The sequence below is a fragment of the Danio aesculapii genome, chromosome 4 (genome assembly GCF_903798145.1).
Source record: "Danio aesculapii chromosome 4, fDanAes4.1, whole genome shotgun sequence".
In the NCBI taxonomy this organism is placed as follows: Eukaryota; Metazoa; Chordata; class Actinopteri; order Cypriniformes; family Danionidae; genus Danio; species Danio aesculapii.
In genome coordinates, this window is record NC_079438.1 from 29,473,380 (window position 1) to 29,487,606 (window position 14,227).

General features: G+C 43.5%; 1 protein-coding gene and 9 non-coding genes across 10 annotated transcripts in view; 3 read left to right on the forward strand and 7 right to left on the reverse strand.

Moving 5' to 3' along the window:
* Positions 1-14,227, reverse strand: part of LOC130222842 (gastrula zinc finger protein XlCGF57.1-like) — a 217,597-nt gene that overhangs the window by 142,058 nt on the left and 61,312 nt on the right. The gene's annotated exons all lie outside the window — the stretch shown is intronic.
* trnae-cuc (transfer RNA glutamic acid (anticodon CUC)) lies at positions 6,929-7,000 on the forward strand. Its single transcript has one exon. It is a non-coding gene; the product is annotated as a tRNA-Glu (tRNA).
* On the reverse strand, positions 7,095-7,181 carry trnay-gua (transfer RNA tyrosine (anticodon GUA)). Its single transcript is given in 2 exon segments — positions 7,095-7,130; positions 7,145-7,181. It is a non-coding gene; the product is annotated as a tRNA-Tyr (tRNA).
* On the reverse strand, positions 8,009-8,081 carry trnar-acg (transfer RNA arginine (anticodon ACG)). The gene has a single exon. It is a non-coding gene; the product is annotated as a tRNA-Arg (tRNA).
* trnae-cuc (transfer RNA glutamic acid (anticodon CUC)) lies at positions 8,731-8,802 on the forward strand. Its single transcript has one exon. It is a non-coding gene; the product is annotated as a tRNA-Glu (tRNA).
* On the reverse strand, positions 8,897-8,983 carry trnay-gua (transfer RNA tyrosine (anticodon GUA)). The gene is given in 2 exon segments: positions 8,897-8,932; positions 8,947-8,983. It is a non-coding gene; the product is annotated as a tRNA-Tyr (tRNA).
* Positions 9,811-9,883, reverse strand: trnar-acg (transfer RNA arginine (anticodon ACG)). The gene has a single exon. It is a non-coding gene; the product is annotated as a tRNA-Arg (tRNA).
* Positions 10,699-10,785, reverse strand: trnay-gua (transfer RNA tyrosine (anticodon GUA)). The gene is given in 2 exon segments: positions 10,699-10,734; positions 10,749-10,785. It is a non-coding gene; the product is annotated as a tRNA-Tyr (tRNA).
* On the reverse strand, positions 12,379-12,519 carry LOC130224272 (U4 spliceosomal RNA). Its single transcript, XR_008837338.1, has one exon. It is a non-coding gene; the product is annotated as a U4 spliceosomal RNA (small nuclear RNA).
* On the forward strand, positions 14,146-14,227 carry trnas-gcu (transfer RNA serine (anticodon GCU)). The gene has a single exon. It is a non-coding gene; the product is annotated as a tRNA-Ser (tRNA).

The following is a 14,227-nucleotide window of genomic DNA, read 5'->3' on the forward strand; positions in this document are numbered from 1 at the left end:
CCTCACTTGTATAAACAATATCGAGATGTTAGTAACTAAACTCATTTCAATATCACTGACTCGATTAATTAAATAGGAAAGTCGTGTAAAGTGCTGTCGATTGGCGTGTTGTCCTTTCCCTCCTTTAAATCTCTCGAAATATTATATGAAATCTCTTCAGTTATTGGACTTTTTAACTGACAAGGGAAAAACGTCAAAAACAGATTCACTAGACGACTTAAACTGCTCCTGTTCACTGTTGTGTTTAAAGATAGTGTAATGTAATATTGAAAATTCAGGATTCAATAATAAATATAGAGAATTCAAGATGTTTCAGAGAGCAGGTTGACACACACACACAGATTTCTATGATAAAGCAGCCTAAACACCATCTGTGCGTAAATGTTAAATAAATTCTGAAAAATGTTTTTGATAGGCTAAAGGCTCGTACACACCGGAACGCTTATCGTTTGTGTTTATCGTCAACGTTTTTCTAGACATTTTTCCGGATTCAAACCCAAGCGATCTTCACTGGCGTCAAGCAGAAGAGTACGCAAAATCACTCCTTGACATTAGATGGCGCTACACAACTTTAAGCTTCTGACACCCGCTTGTAACACAGAAGAAGAAGACAAAGTTGACACGCTTGTTGTTATGGATGGTTCAAGCAGCAGCTCCAGCTCTAGCGATGAAGAAATGATTATTGCTCACCAGAGCAATAATCAGCTCCACATTCATATCGCCTCTGGGTGTCTTCTTCAATGTGCGCTCGCATCGACAGTTTTGCGCTTGAGCGCCTCCAAGTGCTGTTTACTGTAACTTCAGCAGCTCCGTGCATGTAAACAAAAGTGCCAACCTCATTGGTGGAGAAGGTTTTATCGCGCCGTGTCAAAACAAAAAACAAGCATGAGGCGTTTTTTTTTTAAAATAATGCTTTTAAGTCTGCCACTTTGCGCGTTGGTGTGCACGATCACATTGACGCCCTTTATTTGGTCACGAGGTGTTAAATGTTGACGGAAAACACGAGCAAAAAGCGTCCCGCTGTGCACGGGCCTTTAAAATGATCATGTATTAGCAATCTACCACTAACAAGTAGGCTAATATGCAAAGATCTGCTATTCAAACATTTGCTTATATTTATTAAAAATACTGATGACCATATTGGCTCTGGTGCATTAAATAATAATTCATAATAATATTAAGATTTTTTTTAAATCACAAAGTATAGAAAATGATATTTTTTGAAGGTATTATCTCAAAGCTGGAAATTCCAGCATCGCAACAACACTACAGTTACTGTAAACATTATTATATGCATTTAAAGCAATATGGGTGATTATATTGCATGTATATTTGATATTTCAGAATGTTGAAGAATAAAACTTTAAAAACAGCAATTATTTCCAGCATCTTAGTGAAAGCGTATTTAGCTTTTATAATTCAGATTTTGCCAAACATAAATGATTAAATGTTTTACTTTTAGGGAATAAAAAGTTTTTCTTCTATATTATTTGTCAACTCTGTTATGGATGAATTTAGTAATAAAAATATATCATAGCAAGAAAAATGATTATGGGTAGTTACTAAATTGTAACTGAATTGACAGTAATAATATTTAGTTTTAGTAAACTTTTTAGCCAAACATTCTACTTGAAGTGGAAAGATCATATGACACTAATGAAATCAGGATTAAAATATTTTGACAATTGTCCATTATGTAATTAATAAAATATTCAGTTTTCCTTTTGTAATTGGTGTAACAGTATTGGCAGTTTATAGCTTATAAATGTAAAATTAAAATGATGCACAATGATACAAGATGGGAAAAATACACTGACTAATTAGGAGATTTTTTCAGAATTTTGACTTTTTACAGTGATTTCTGAAAGTGATGAACGCATTTTTTAATAATCAAAAATATAATTTTTTTAAAAGCTGAAAAAAGGATGGCTCTAAATATACCTGCAACTATAGAATCACCCATAGTAGTTCATGGAGAACAACATGTTTTCTGGAGTTTTCTTGCAACAGTTACAAACATCACTCTCTTACACACATACTCCATTCAATTCAATTCACCTTTATTTGTAAAGCACTTTTACAATGTAGATTGTGTCAAAGCAGCTTCACATAGAAGATCATAGTAAATTGAAAGTGTAGTTCAGTTTTCAGTGTTTAAATTCAATTCAGTTTAGCTCAGTTCAGTGTGGTTTAATAATCAATACTGAGAGGTATTAAACTGGTATTGGTGAAGAACTATGCTTACTAATGGTTGTCTAGCTTTTAAAAATATGTGAAAAGGCACCATTCAGATGTAATGATTGTAATGATCTGGGAAATCAAGCATGTATTGTTATAGACACCTTTGCTTATTTGTCTTAAGAGATGTAAGGCAGGTCCTGTTTATGTAATGCTTTAGGCTATCAAGTTGGTATTGGCATGAACAGCTATACCTGTTAACAGGTTTCTTATATGTAAAACAATTCTATCCAGTTAATGGTCTGGCCTTCTATCTATTCTATTATTAAGGCATCTATTAATAAAGATAACTGCACATGATGATGATCCATTTATTTAAATGATTATGTGACACAAAGATTTAAATTCATTGTTGCAAACAAGTTACAGGAGTAAGTGCAGTTGTTGTTTTATGAGATGTCCACCACTGTAATTACACCATGGTGAAAAAGAAGTTTGAGAAATGCTGTAGTTGGTGTAGGTGGAGGAGGTTAATCACATTAAAAGTTCTGCATTGTGTAGATATGAAAGTGAACTCTTGTCGTTGAATTACCTTGTATAAACTGTCTATACAATAATTTCACTTGTGATATAATTATTTCCTAGTTCTAAATATATAGATGGATGACAGATTTGATAGTGGATAACACGACAAAGGTAAGACCAAAGCTTGAAATCGCACCATGTGAGAGCATGAGACGAATAGACGATCAAAAAATGACCTCTCTGGACATGAAATTTAAATATGGAGTAATTGCTTGCTTTTAATAACGTCTAATCATAATGTTTTATCCCGCCCCTTTTCGCAGTGCTGTACAACATAATTTCGCAAGCAAAAAACTCTGTATGACCGCAGCCTAACTTGCTTTCAGATTAACTATGCCCAGCTGCTACTAGATATGAGCCTGCCTGAGACAGAGTGGGTGCCTTTAGAAGCTGCTGTGCTGTGGAAGTTTCTGACTAGAAGTTGATTTCTTGATTAGTTTGTTACATGTTGCTTGATTTGTGCCCATAGCAACAAAAAAAAAAACTCTTGTGTGTGTCTGTCTTGGTAACGTTTTAATGTGTTGTGATTTTTTTGTGCATTGGTTCGGTTGCATTGATTACTTTTGTCTATTAGGCTAGTTTCAATTGGATTTCAGAATGTCACTATGCAAATTGAGTGCATCTTCCCTCCTCCTGGTTAAGTGAGGAAGCTCTGGAAGTTGACAAAATCAAATAAACCCAACCTGGTCACAACGATGTTAACTGATTTGACATTGCTTGATATAAACCTTTCCTGTTGACTTGATTTTAGTTTGTGATCAACTCTTGAGCATACGCAGCTGAAAGTGTGACGTGCAGCAAACAGCCAATCTCACAAGCACACAAGTGCAGTAAGCAGCCAATCATAAGACACATGAGAGAGTCAGTTTGACTCATTTTCCAGAGTCAGTGCAATTCAGTTCTTTGTTGTAGATTATAGATATATCATAATATAAAATATAATGAATCTGAATACATTTACAATCCAGAAATAAACACTGCTGATGCAGCAAATCTTTAAGACATAATATCAGTGCAAATCAATCAACTTAAGTTAAAGATTTAGCTTCACAAACAGGTCAATACACAGTAAAATCTTTATATATTGAAGCAAAATTAGATGCATATTTAAATGTTTATTTTCATATTAATTGATAATTCACACTAATTAAATGTATAACATTTAAATATAATACAATTAGTTATATTTCAGATAATATAAATCAATTATCACCGACAAAAGACCAATTTCATAATGCTTTTAGTGTAAAAGACTTTAATTTGAAGCAAAAAAATATGCTGGAGGACTGGATCAGATATATAGCACTTTACACCTGATTACCTCTGCAGATTATACACAACATTTCACAGCACCTGGAATTAACACAAATGAGTTTGAAGTTACAGTGTTTCTCATCCATTTGTGATTAATGTACAAACAATTATCTACAAAGGCCAAAAGTAGCAAAAATGGCCAGTATGGGATCACTTTACTGTGTCAAAAGGAAAAGGTTTTGTCACAGGGTATCTTATATATGCTTTTGTGAATGTTTATGCATATTTGTATGCACAAACACAAGTTATAATTAGAGGGAAAAACATCTTTGTTACCTACCAGGTGAATAAGAGGCTATCAAGAAAGCTGAGGTGCTCACACATGTTCTGTTCAACTAAAAACCGAAGGAAAGAAAACAAAATTGGCACAAAAACAAGTTACATTTTGATAGTTAGAATCTATAGACCAGGGCTGTCCAAACTATGGGGGCCCGCGAGGTTTTTTATAAATATCAATAGAATTTGGCTTGCTATACAAAAATGAACATTCAATGAATGCATTATTCAATGAATAACCACCGGGTGTCGCTATCACATGCCTTCAATTAGGCAGCAGATCCTGTTATGAAGTAAAACAAACCGAACAAACCAAAGGAAACATAATTCAGGGCTTGACAGACTGCCCAATGGCCCGGGGTCAGTGTGCGAGACGCTTGGGCCAGTGTACAGAATGTTACTGGCCCAATCAGGCCAGTGCTGCCTTGTCACACAAGTTTGGCTGTGACTGTCTGTCAATTGCGTGTAAATACAATCTTAGGGTGCTTTCACACATAGACGTTTGTTTCGGAATCTGTCTTGTTTGCCCCGTTAGCGCAATTCGTTTGGCATATGTGAATTCAGCAATCTCGCTCGAATCCGCGCCAAATCAATCGGTCCGAGATCGCCTGAATGAGATGGTCTCTGCTCGATTAAGCCGATCGATTGTAGTGAGAAAACAAAACAATGCAACTAACGACCCAGGCTATCACAGTGTATTATGATTGTGTAATAGCCGTATATACGGCAATAAAAAGAGAGAATGAGTAAACCAAGACGTCATTCCTACCGGTAAATGTTATTTAAATGCTGTGCTTTGTTATTATGGCAAGTTGTGGTGTCGATAGGATGCTCTCACAGCGCATGTGACAGTCCCTTCCTTTTCACCTCTATGGTGAACTTTGAGCTCTAACAACAAAGATATGTTCGAACTGCACAGGCATGAAAGCAGCTCTGAGCGCAAAAGACCTCCTTCGAGCCAGCGACCTAAGGATTAACAACAACCCACCTACAGTCCTCCGCTCCACCAACTGAGCTATCGAAGGCTTACGAGAGTTTTCCACAAGCCCACCCTCTTAAGGTTGCTGCAGTCCGACTGCTGGCCAAAAAGGGCAGAAGCAAAAACACTCGAGCCTTCCTATACCGGGAGTCCAAGCCGGGCCGCTGGGTGAAAACCAGGAATCCTGACCGCTAGACCATATGGGAACTATCACTTGTGAGGGCCGGTCTGCACAAACTTCAGTTCTTTCTGATCTCATACACAGTCTTATGGTTTCCGTAAGCTAGAATCTTCTGATCCATAGTCATAAGCGTTATCCTTTGTGCCACTGGCACTCTGTTCAGCACCTTGTTAGAACATTGTTTGAAACAAGGACAAGGCTCTGTCAACCTGGAGTTCCGTCACCACACATTCTGCTTTGTTTTTATGGCAAGAGGTTGTGTGGATGGGATGCTCTTACAGGATTCCTGACAGTCCCTCCATAGAAGACCTGAGATCCAGGGTCGGAGACTCTCTCCTCTCCAAGAGGAGGTTAAAAGCCATAGTTTCTTTTATGCATGTTTTATCAAAGCACTTAGGTAATGCTGCAGCTCAGAGACTTACAAGAGGAAGAGATTACGCTGCAAGTTGGCTGGGTGACTTCAAAGTGGTATGGACTTTTGCAACAAGTAGGCTGGGTATACGATTGGTGTAGCTGTAGTAGACGTTAATAAAAATCAGCAGTTGGGACAGCCTTTGAAACCAGGGGAGCACCCCACGGGATCTGTGCTGGCGGCCCCAGAAACTCGATTCACTCCAGAGTGGAACTGAACAGCTCCAGCGGGGGAAAGGCGACCGCCGTGCACTGGCTGACAGCAAAGCAAAAAGACCAAAGAGAGCCAGCCAGGAGTCGAACCTAGAATCTTCTGATCCGTAGTCAGACACATTATCCATTGCGCCACTGGCCCTGACTGCTTAGGTTGTCATCGTTAGCTTGTTGGTTGTAATAAGGACACGGCTCTGTCAACACAGAGTTCATTCAACACATGCTGTGCTTTGTTATTATGGCAAGTTGTGGTGTCGATAGTATGCTCTCACAGAGCATGTGACAGTCCCTCCCTAGAAGAACTGTGATCCAGGGTCTGAGACTTTCTCCTCGCCAGGAGGAGGTTACAAGCATTAGATTTATTTTTAACAGAGAAGCTGCAGCATACTTGCGTGGAGGCCCACAGTTAGGCTTGAGGGCAAAATTCTGCCAGCCTTCCCTGGTGGTCTACCGAAGGCTTACGAGAGCTTTCCACAAGCCCACCCTCTTAAGGTTGCTGTCTGCTTAGTTTGTCAACGTTAGCTTGTTGCTTGTAATAAGGACACGGCTCTGTCAACACGGAGTTCATTCAAGACATGCTGTGCTTTGTTATTATGGCAAGTTGTGGTGTCGATAGTATGCTCTCACAGAGCATGTGACAGTCCCTCCCTAGAAGAACTGTGATCCAGGGTCTGAGACATTCTCCTCGCCAGGAGGAGGTTACAAGCATTAGATTTATTTTTGACAGAGCAGCTGCGGCATACTTGCGTGGAGGCCCACAGTTAGGCTTGAGGGCAAAATTCTGCCAGCCTTCCCTGGTGGTCTAGTGGTTAGGATTCGGCGCTCTCACCGCCGCGGCCCGGGTTCGATTCCCGGTCAGGGAACTTCCTTTTCACCTCTATGGTGAACTTTGAGCTCTAGCGACCAAGATATTTTCGAACTGCACAGGTATGAAAGCAGCTCTGAGCGCAAAAGATCTCCTTCGAGCCGGAGTCGAACCAGCGACCTAAGGATTGCCAACAACCCACCTACAGTCCTCCGCTCTACCAACTGAGCTATCGAAGGCTTATGAGAGCTTTCCACAAGCCGACCCTCTTAAGGTTGCTACAGTCCGACTGCTGGCCAAAAAGGGCAGAAGCAAAAACGCTCAAGCCTTCCTATACCGGGAGTCCAAGCCGGGCCGCTGGGTGAAAACCAGGAATCCTGACCGCTAGACCATATGGGAGATATCACTTGTGAGGGCCAGTCTGCACAAACTTCACTTCTTTCTGATCTCATATAGTCTCATGGTTTCCGTAAGCTAGAATCTTCTCATCCATAGTCATAAGCGTTATCCTTTGTGCCACTGGCACTCTGTTCAGCACCTTGTTAGAACATTGTTTGAAACAAGGACAAGGCTCTGTCAACCTGGAGTTCCGTCACCACACAGTCTGCTTTGTTTTTATGGCAAGAGGTTGTGTGGATGGGATGCTCTTACAGGATTCCTGACAGTCCCTCCATAGAAGACCTGAGATCCAGGGTCGGAGACTCTCTCCTCTCCAAGAGGAGGTTAAAAGCCATAGTTTATTTTATGCATGTTTTATCAGAGCACTTAGGTATTGCTGCAGCTCAGAGACTTACAAGAGGAAGAGATTACGCTGCAAGTTGGCTGGGTGACTTCAAAGTGGTAGGGACTTTTGCAAAAAGTTGGCTGGGTTTACGGTTGGTGTAGCTGTAGTAGACGTTAAGAAAAATCAGCAGTTGGGACAGCCTTTGAAACCAGGGGAGCACCCCACGGGCTCTGTGCTGGCGGCCCCAGAAACTCGATTCACTCCAGAGTGGAACTGAACAGCTCCAGCGGGGGGAAAGGCGACCGCAGTGCACTGACTGACAGCAAAGCAAAAATACCAAAGCGAGCCAGCCAGGAGTCGAACCTAGAATCTTCTGATCCGTAGTCAGACGCGTTATCCATTGCGCCACTGGCCCTCTCAGCTTAGTTTGTCATCGTTAGCTTGTTGCTTGTAATAAGGACACGGCTCTGTCAACACGGAGTTCATTCAACACATGCTGTGCTTTGTTATTATGGTAAGTTGTGGTGTCTATAGTATGCTCTCACAGAGCATGTGACAGTCCCTCCCTAGAAGAACTGTGATCCAGGGTCTGAGACATTCTCCTCGCCAGGAGGAGGTTACAAGCATTAGATTTATTTTTAACAGAGCAGCTGCGGCATACTTGCGTGGAGGCCCACAGTTAGGCTTGAGGGCAAAATTCTGCCAGCCTTCCCTGGTGGTCTACCGAAGGCTTACGAGAGCTTTCCACAAGCCCACCCTCTTAAGGTTGCTGTCTGCTTAGTTAGTCAACGTTAGCTTGTTGCTTGTAATAAGGACACGGCTCTGTCAACACGGAGTTCATTCAAAACATGCTGTGCTTTGTTATTATGGCAAGTTGTGGTGTCGATAGTATGCTCTCACAGAGCATGTGACAGTCCCTCCCTAGAAGAACTGTGATCCAGGGTCTGAGACATTCTCCTCGCCAGGAGGAGGTTACAAGCATTAGATTTATTTTTGACAGAGCAGCTGCGGCATACTTGCGTGGAGGCCCACAGTTAGGCTTGAGGGCAAAATTCTGCCAGCCTTCCCTGGTGGTTTAGTGGTTAGGATTCGGCGCTCTCACCGCCGCGGCCCGGGTTCGATTCCCGGTCAGGGAACTTCCTTTTCACCTCTATGGTGAACTTTGAGCTGTAGCGACAAAGATATTTTCGAACTGCACAGGTATGAAAGCAGCTCTGAGCGCAAAAGATCTCCTTCGAACCGGAGTCGAACCAGCGACCTAAGGATTGCCAACAACCCACCTACAGTCCTCCGCTCTACCAACTGAGCTATCGAAGGCTTATGAGAGCTTTCCACAAGCCGACCCTCTTAAGGTTGCTACAGTCCGACTGCTGGCCAAAAAGGGCAGAAGCAAAAACGCTCAAGGCTTCCTATACCGGGATTCCAAGCCGGGCCACTGGGTGAAAACCAGGAATCCTGACCGCTAGACCATATGGGAGATATCACTTGTGAGGGCCAGTCTGCACAAACTTCAGTTCTTTCTGATCTCATATAGTCTCATGGTTTCCGTAAGCTAGAATCTTCTCATCCATAGTCATAAGCGTTATCCTTTGTGCCACTGGCACTCTGTTCAGCACCTTGTTAGAACATTGTTTGAAACAAGGACAAGGCTCTGTCAACCTGGAGTTCCGTCACCACACAGTCTGCTTTGTTTTTATGGCAAGAGGTTGTGTGGATGGGATGCTCTTACAGGATTCCTGACAGTCCCTCCATAGAAGACCTGAGATCCAGGGTCGGAGACTCTCTCCTCTCCAAGAGGAGGGTAAAAGCCATAGTTTATTTTATGCATGTTTTATCAGAGCACTTAGGTATTGCTGCAGCTCAGAGACTTACAAGAGGAAGAGATTACGCTGCAAGTTGGCTGGGTGACTTCAAAGTGGTAGGGACTTTTGCAAAAAGTTGGCTGGGTTTACGGTTGGTGTAGCTGTAGTAGACGTTAAGAAAAATCAGCAGTTGGGACACCCTTTGAAACCAGGGGAGCACCCCACGGGCTCTGTGCTGGCGGCCCCAGAAACTCGATTCACTCCGGAGTGGAACTGAACAGCTCCAGCGGGGGGAAAGGCGACCGTAGTGCACTGACTGACAGCAAAGCAAAAACACCAAAGCGAGCCAGCCAGGAGTCGAACCTAGAATCTTCTGATCCGTAGTCAGACGCGTTATCCATTGCGCCACTGGCCCTCTCAGCTTAGCTTGTCATCGTTAGCTTGTTGCTTGTAATAAGGACACGGCTCTGTCAACACGGAGTTCATTCAACACATGCTGTGCTTTGTTATTATGGTAAGTTGTGGTGTCTATAGTATGCTCTCACAGAGCATGTGACAGTCCCTCCCTAGAAGAACTGTGATCCAGGGTATGAGACTTTCTCCTCGCCAGGAGGAGGTTACAAGCATTAGATTTATTTTTAACAGAGCAGCTGCAGCATACTTGCGTGGAGGCCCACAGTTAGGCTTGAGGGCAAAATTCTGCCAGCCTTCCCTGGTGGTCTACCGAAGGCTTACGAGAGCTTTCCACAAGCCCACCCTCTTAAGGTTGCTGTCTGCTTAGTTTGTCATCGTTAGCTTGTTGCTTGTAATAAGGACACGGCTCTGTCAACACGGAGTTCATTCAACACATGCTGTGCTTTGTTATTATGGCAAGTTGTGGTGTCGATAGTATGCTCTCACAGAGCATGTGACAGTCCCTCCCTAGAAGAACTGTGATCCAGGGTCTGAGACTTTCTCCTCGCCAGGAGGAGGTTACAAGCATTAGATTTATTTTTAACAGAGCAGCTGCAGCATACTTGCGTGGAGGCCCACAGTTAGGCTTGAGGGCAAAATTCTACCATCCTTCCCTGGTTGTCTAGTGGTTAGGATTCGGCGCTCTCACCGCCGCGGCACGGGTTCGATTCCAGGTCAGGGAACTTCCTTTTCACCTCTATGGTGAACTTTGAGCTCTAGCGACAAAGATATTTTCGAACTGCACAGGTATGAAAGCAGCTCTGAGCGCAAAAGATCTCCTTCGAGCCGGAGTCGAACCAGCGACCTAAGGATTGCCAACAACCCACCTACAGTCCTCCGCTCTACCAACTGAGCTATCGAAGGCTTAGGAGAGCTTTCCACAAGCCCACCCTCTTAAGGTTGCTACAGTCCGACTGCTGGCCAAAAAGGGCAGAAGCAAAAACGCTCAAGCCTTCCTATACTGGGAGTCCAAGCCGGGCCGCTGGGTGAAAACCAGGAATCCTGACCGCTAGACCATATGGGAGATATCACTTGTGAGGGCCAGTCTGCACAAACTTCAGTTCTTTCTGATCTCATATAGTCTCATGGTTTCCGTAAGCTAGAATCTTCTCATCCATAGTCATAAGCGTTATCCTTTGTGCCACTGGCACTCTGTTCAGCACCTTGTTAGAACATTGTTTGAAACAAGGACAAGGCTCTGTCAACCTGGAGTTCCGTCACCACAGTCTGCTTTGTTTTTATGGCAAGAGGTTGTGTGGATGGGGAAAGGCGACCGCAGTGCACTGACTGACAGCAAAGCAAAAAGACCAAAGCAAGCCAGCCAGGAGTCGAACCTAGAATCTTCTGATCCGTAGTCAGACACATTATCCATTGCGCCACTGGCCCTCTCAGCTTAGTTTGTCATCGTTAGCTTGTTGCTTGTAATAAGGACACGGCTCTGTCAACACGGAGTTCATTCAACACATGCTGTGCTTTGTTATTATGGCAAGTTGTGGTGTCGATAGGATGCTCTCACAGAGCATGTGACAGTCCCTCCCTAGAAGAACTGTGATCCAGGGTCTGAGACTTTCTCCTCGCCAGGAGGAGGTTACAAGCATTAGATTTATTTTTAACAGAGCAGCTGCAGCATACTTGCGTGGAGGCCCACAGTTAGGCTTGAGGGCAAAATTCTGCCAGCCTTCCCTGGTGGTCTAGTGGTTAGCGTTCGGCGCTCTCACCGCCGCGGCCCGGTTTTGATTCCCGGTCAGGGAACTTCCTTTTCACCTCTATGGTGAACTTTGAGCTCTAGCGACAAAGATATGTTCGAACTGCACAGGCATGAAAGCAGCTCTGAGCGCAATAGATTTGAAGGATGTTCCTGCAAAATGTAATGTCGTCTGTACAGAAAATAGCTGCAAATACATGCTTATGTGCCATAGTCCATCCCCCATCTGGAAAGTGGCCAAATGCATGACGAGGTGGCCGAGTGGTTAAGGCGATGGACTGCTACTCCATTGTTCTCTGGATGCGTGGGTTCGAATTCCATCCTTGTTGTTCATTTAAGAGAGCCCGGTGCTTCCGGGAACTTATCTTACTCACACCATCTTCGTGTTTCGAAACATGTTATGGCAAAATTGAAAGTCATCTTACCGAACATAATTGCAGAAACATACATATACAAATATGTGCCGCAGTCCAGCCTCCATGAAAGAAGTAGATGCACACATGATGAGGTGGCCGAGTAGTTAAGGTGATGCACTTCTAGTCCGTTGTGCACTGCATGTGTGGGTTTGAATCCCATCCTCGTCGCTCATTTTTTCTGGTGTTTGAGAGAGCCCGGTGCTTCCGTGGAAGGTGTTTTACTCGCACCCTCTTAACCCTGGTTAATCCAGCCTGCTGCATGTTTAGGAGCTCAACAAAAGTTGCAACATGTTAAAGAGACAGAAACACAGCTTTCCTTTTCAACAGAACATTAAGCCTACTAAGAGGCTGACAAAAACTGCCAGAGCTGACTGTATTTCAAGTCATCTCAGCGAGGTATTGGGTAAAGTTTTCAACCAGCAATGATCAAGCCTCAGATAGACCTCATCGGTTATGATATTGCCTCTGCAAACGAATAACTATAACAGCTACGAACTGTTCTGTGTACCAATCTGGACATGCAATGACAAGGTGGCATCAAACTTTAAACTGCCAGCAATCAGCCCTCTGGCACCAATGAGTGCATATGCGGTGTCAGCAGAACAGGTTATTGATTTGTCCAAAAATAATTACCTATACATTGTTTCATTTTTACTTAAAGAAAAGTATACACTACTTACGTGAATCTGGGAGAAGAGAATTGTGGGTAATCTGCTAAAGGGGGCGGAGTCACAACGCTGAACGGCAGAGAAAAGGGTTGAGATTGGGATGTATTTATTGGGCTGTACAGGGACTGGGGTAAGGTAATGAACAATGCAAGGGCACTGAAACCATATTTTGACAGAAATCCAAGGTCAGCTATGCTGCCGTTTTTAGACTCAGGCATTCTGTCTAGTTTCTCTCCAACAAAACCAGAAGAAACATGTTGCAGTTAATGTTGAACCATGAAGCCTGGTTTATACTTCTGTGTCAAGTGATCAGCGTGATCCACTGCGCAAGCCTTGCGCGTAGCCGTGCACTTATACTTCTGCGCACTGTTTCTGTTGCTCTGCAATACACTTCCGAAACGCTAGCTGGCAGTAGGTGTTTATGTTTCTCTGTGTTGAGTTTCTTCGCTGGTGTTTTGTTTTTTTCTGAACGCTTCCTTAATGTGCAAGTGGCTCAAATTCACTCATTTTGAGGCAGGAACCAGTGGACGTGCAACAATTTTAATTAAAAGGTAAACACAAAGCAACAGTCTCCATCCGGAGCTCCTCCATGGGACTCCACACTTGTAAACACCCGCTGCTTCACGCTCGTGTGGCTCTCACCTCCGCCCACACTCGTCAGCGCTACCAAGTCGACCAATCTCAGAGCTACGCGTACGCATTACATTTTTTGAGAGGTGCACGTCAATGTCGCTGATGGCCACAGCGAGGTGCTATGCAACCACATGTAGGCTGCGCCGTGGCATACGCGTGAGCTTGACGCCGAGGTATAAATCAGCCTTAACTCTGGGGCACTAATCAGAGCTACTGATAAAGCTCCTTATGACAACCTTTATCTTCTTTTCTGTAAGAACATCCATTCGAGTCCCAAAAGTTAATCCTTTCTCTAGCACAATGCTGTGCTTACACGTGACGAGGTGGCCGAGTGCTTAGGTTAGTATGTTGTACTCTGCAAGTTCTGGTTTAAATCCCATCCTCATGGTTTCACTGTTTTGAGAGAGGCAACTGCTTCTGTCTAAGGTTTCCTACTTGCACCTCTCAGCGTCTTAAAGGATGTTTTTGGCAAAATTGTATGTAATATTTAGCGAAAATAGCTGCAAAAACATACGTATATGCCATAGTCCAGCCTCCATTAGGAGAGCACCTATGTGCGCAGCGAGGTGGCTGAGTGGTTAAGGCGATGGACTGCTAATCCGTTGTGCTTTGCATGTGTGAGTCGAATTCCAGCCTGGTCGTTCGTTTAAGAGAGCCCGGTGTTTACGTGGAAGGTAATTTTCGTGCTTTGAAGCATGTTATGGCAAAATTGAGTGTGATCTTACCGAAAATAGTTGCAAAAACATACACGTACACATATGTGCCACAGTCCAGCTTCCATCAGTAAAGTGGAAACATATGTGACGAGGTGGCCGAGTGGTTAAGGCGATGGACTGCTAATCCATTGTGCTCTGCACGCGTGGGTTCGAATCCCATCCTCGTCG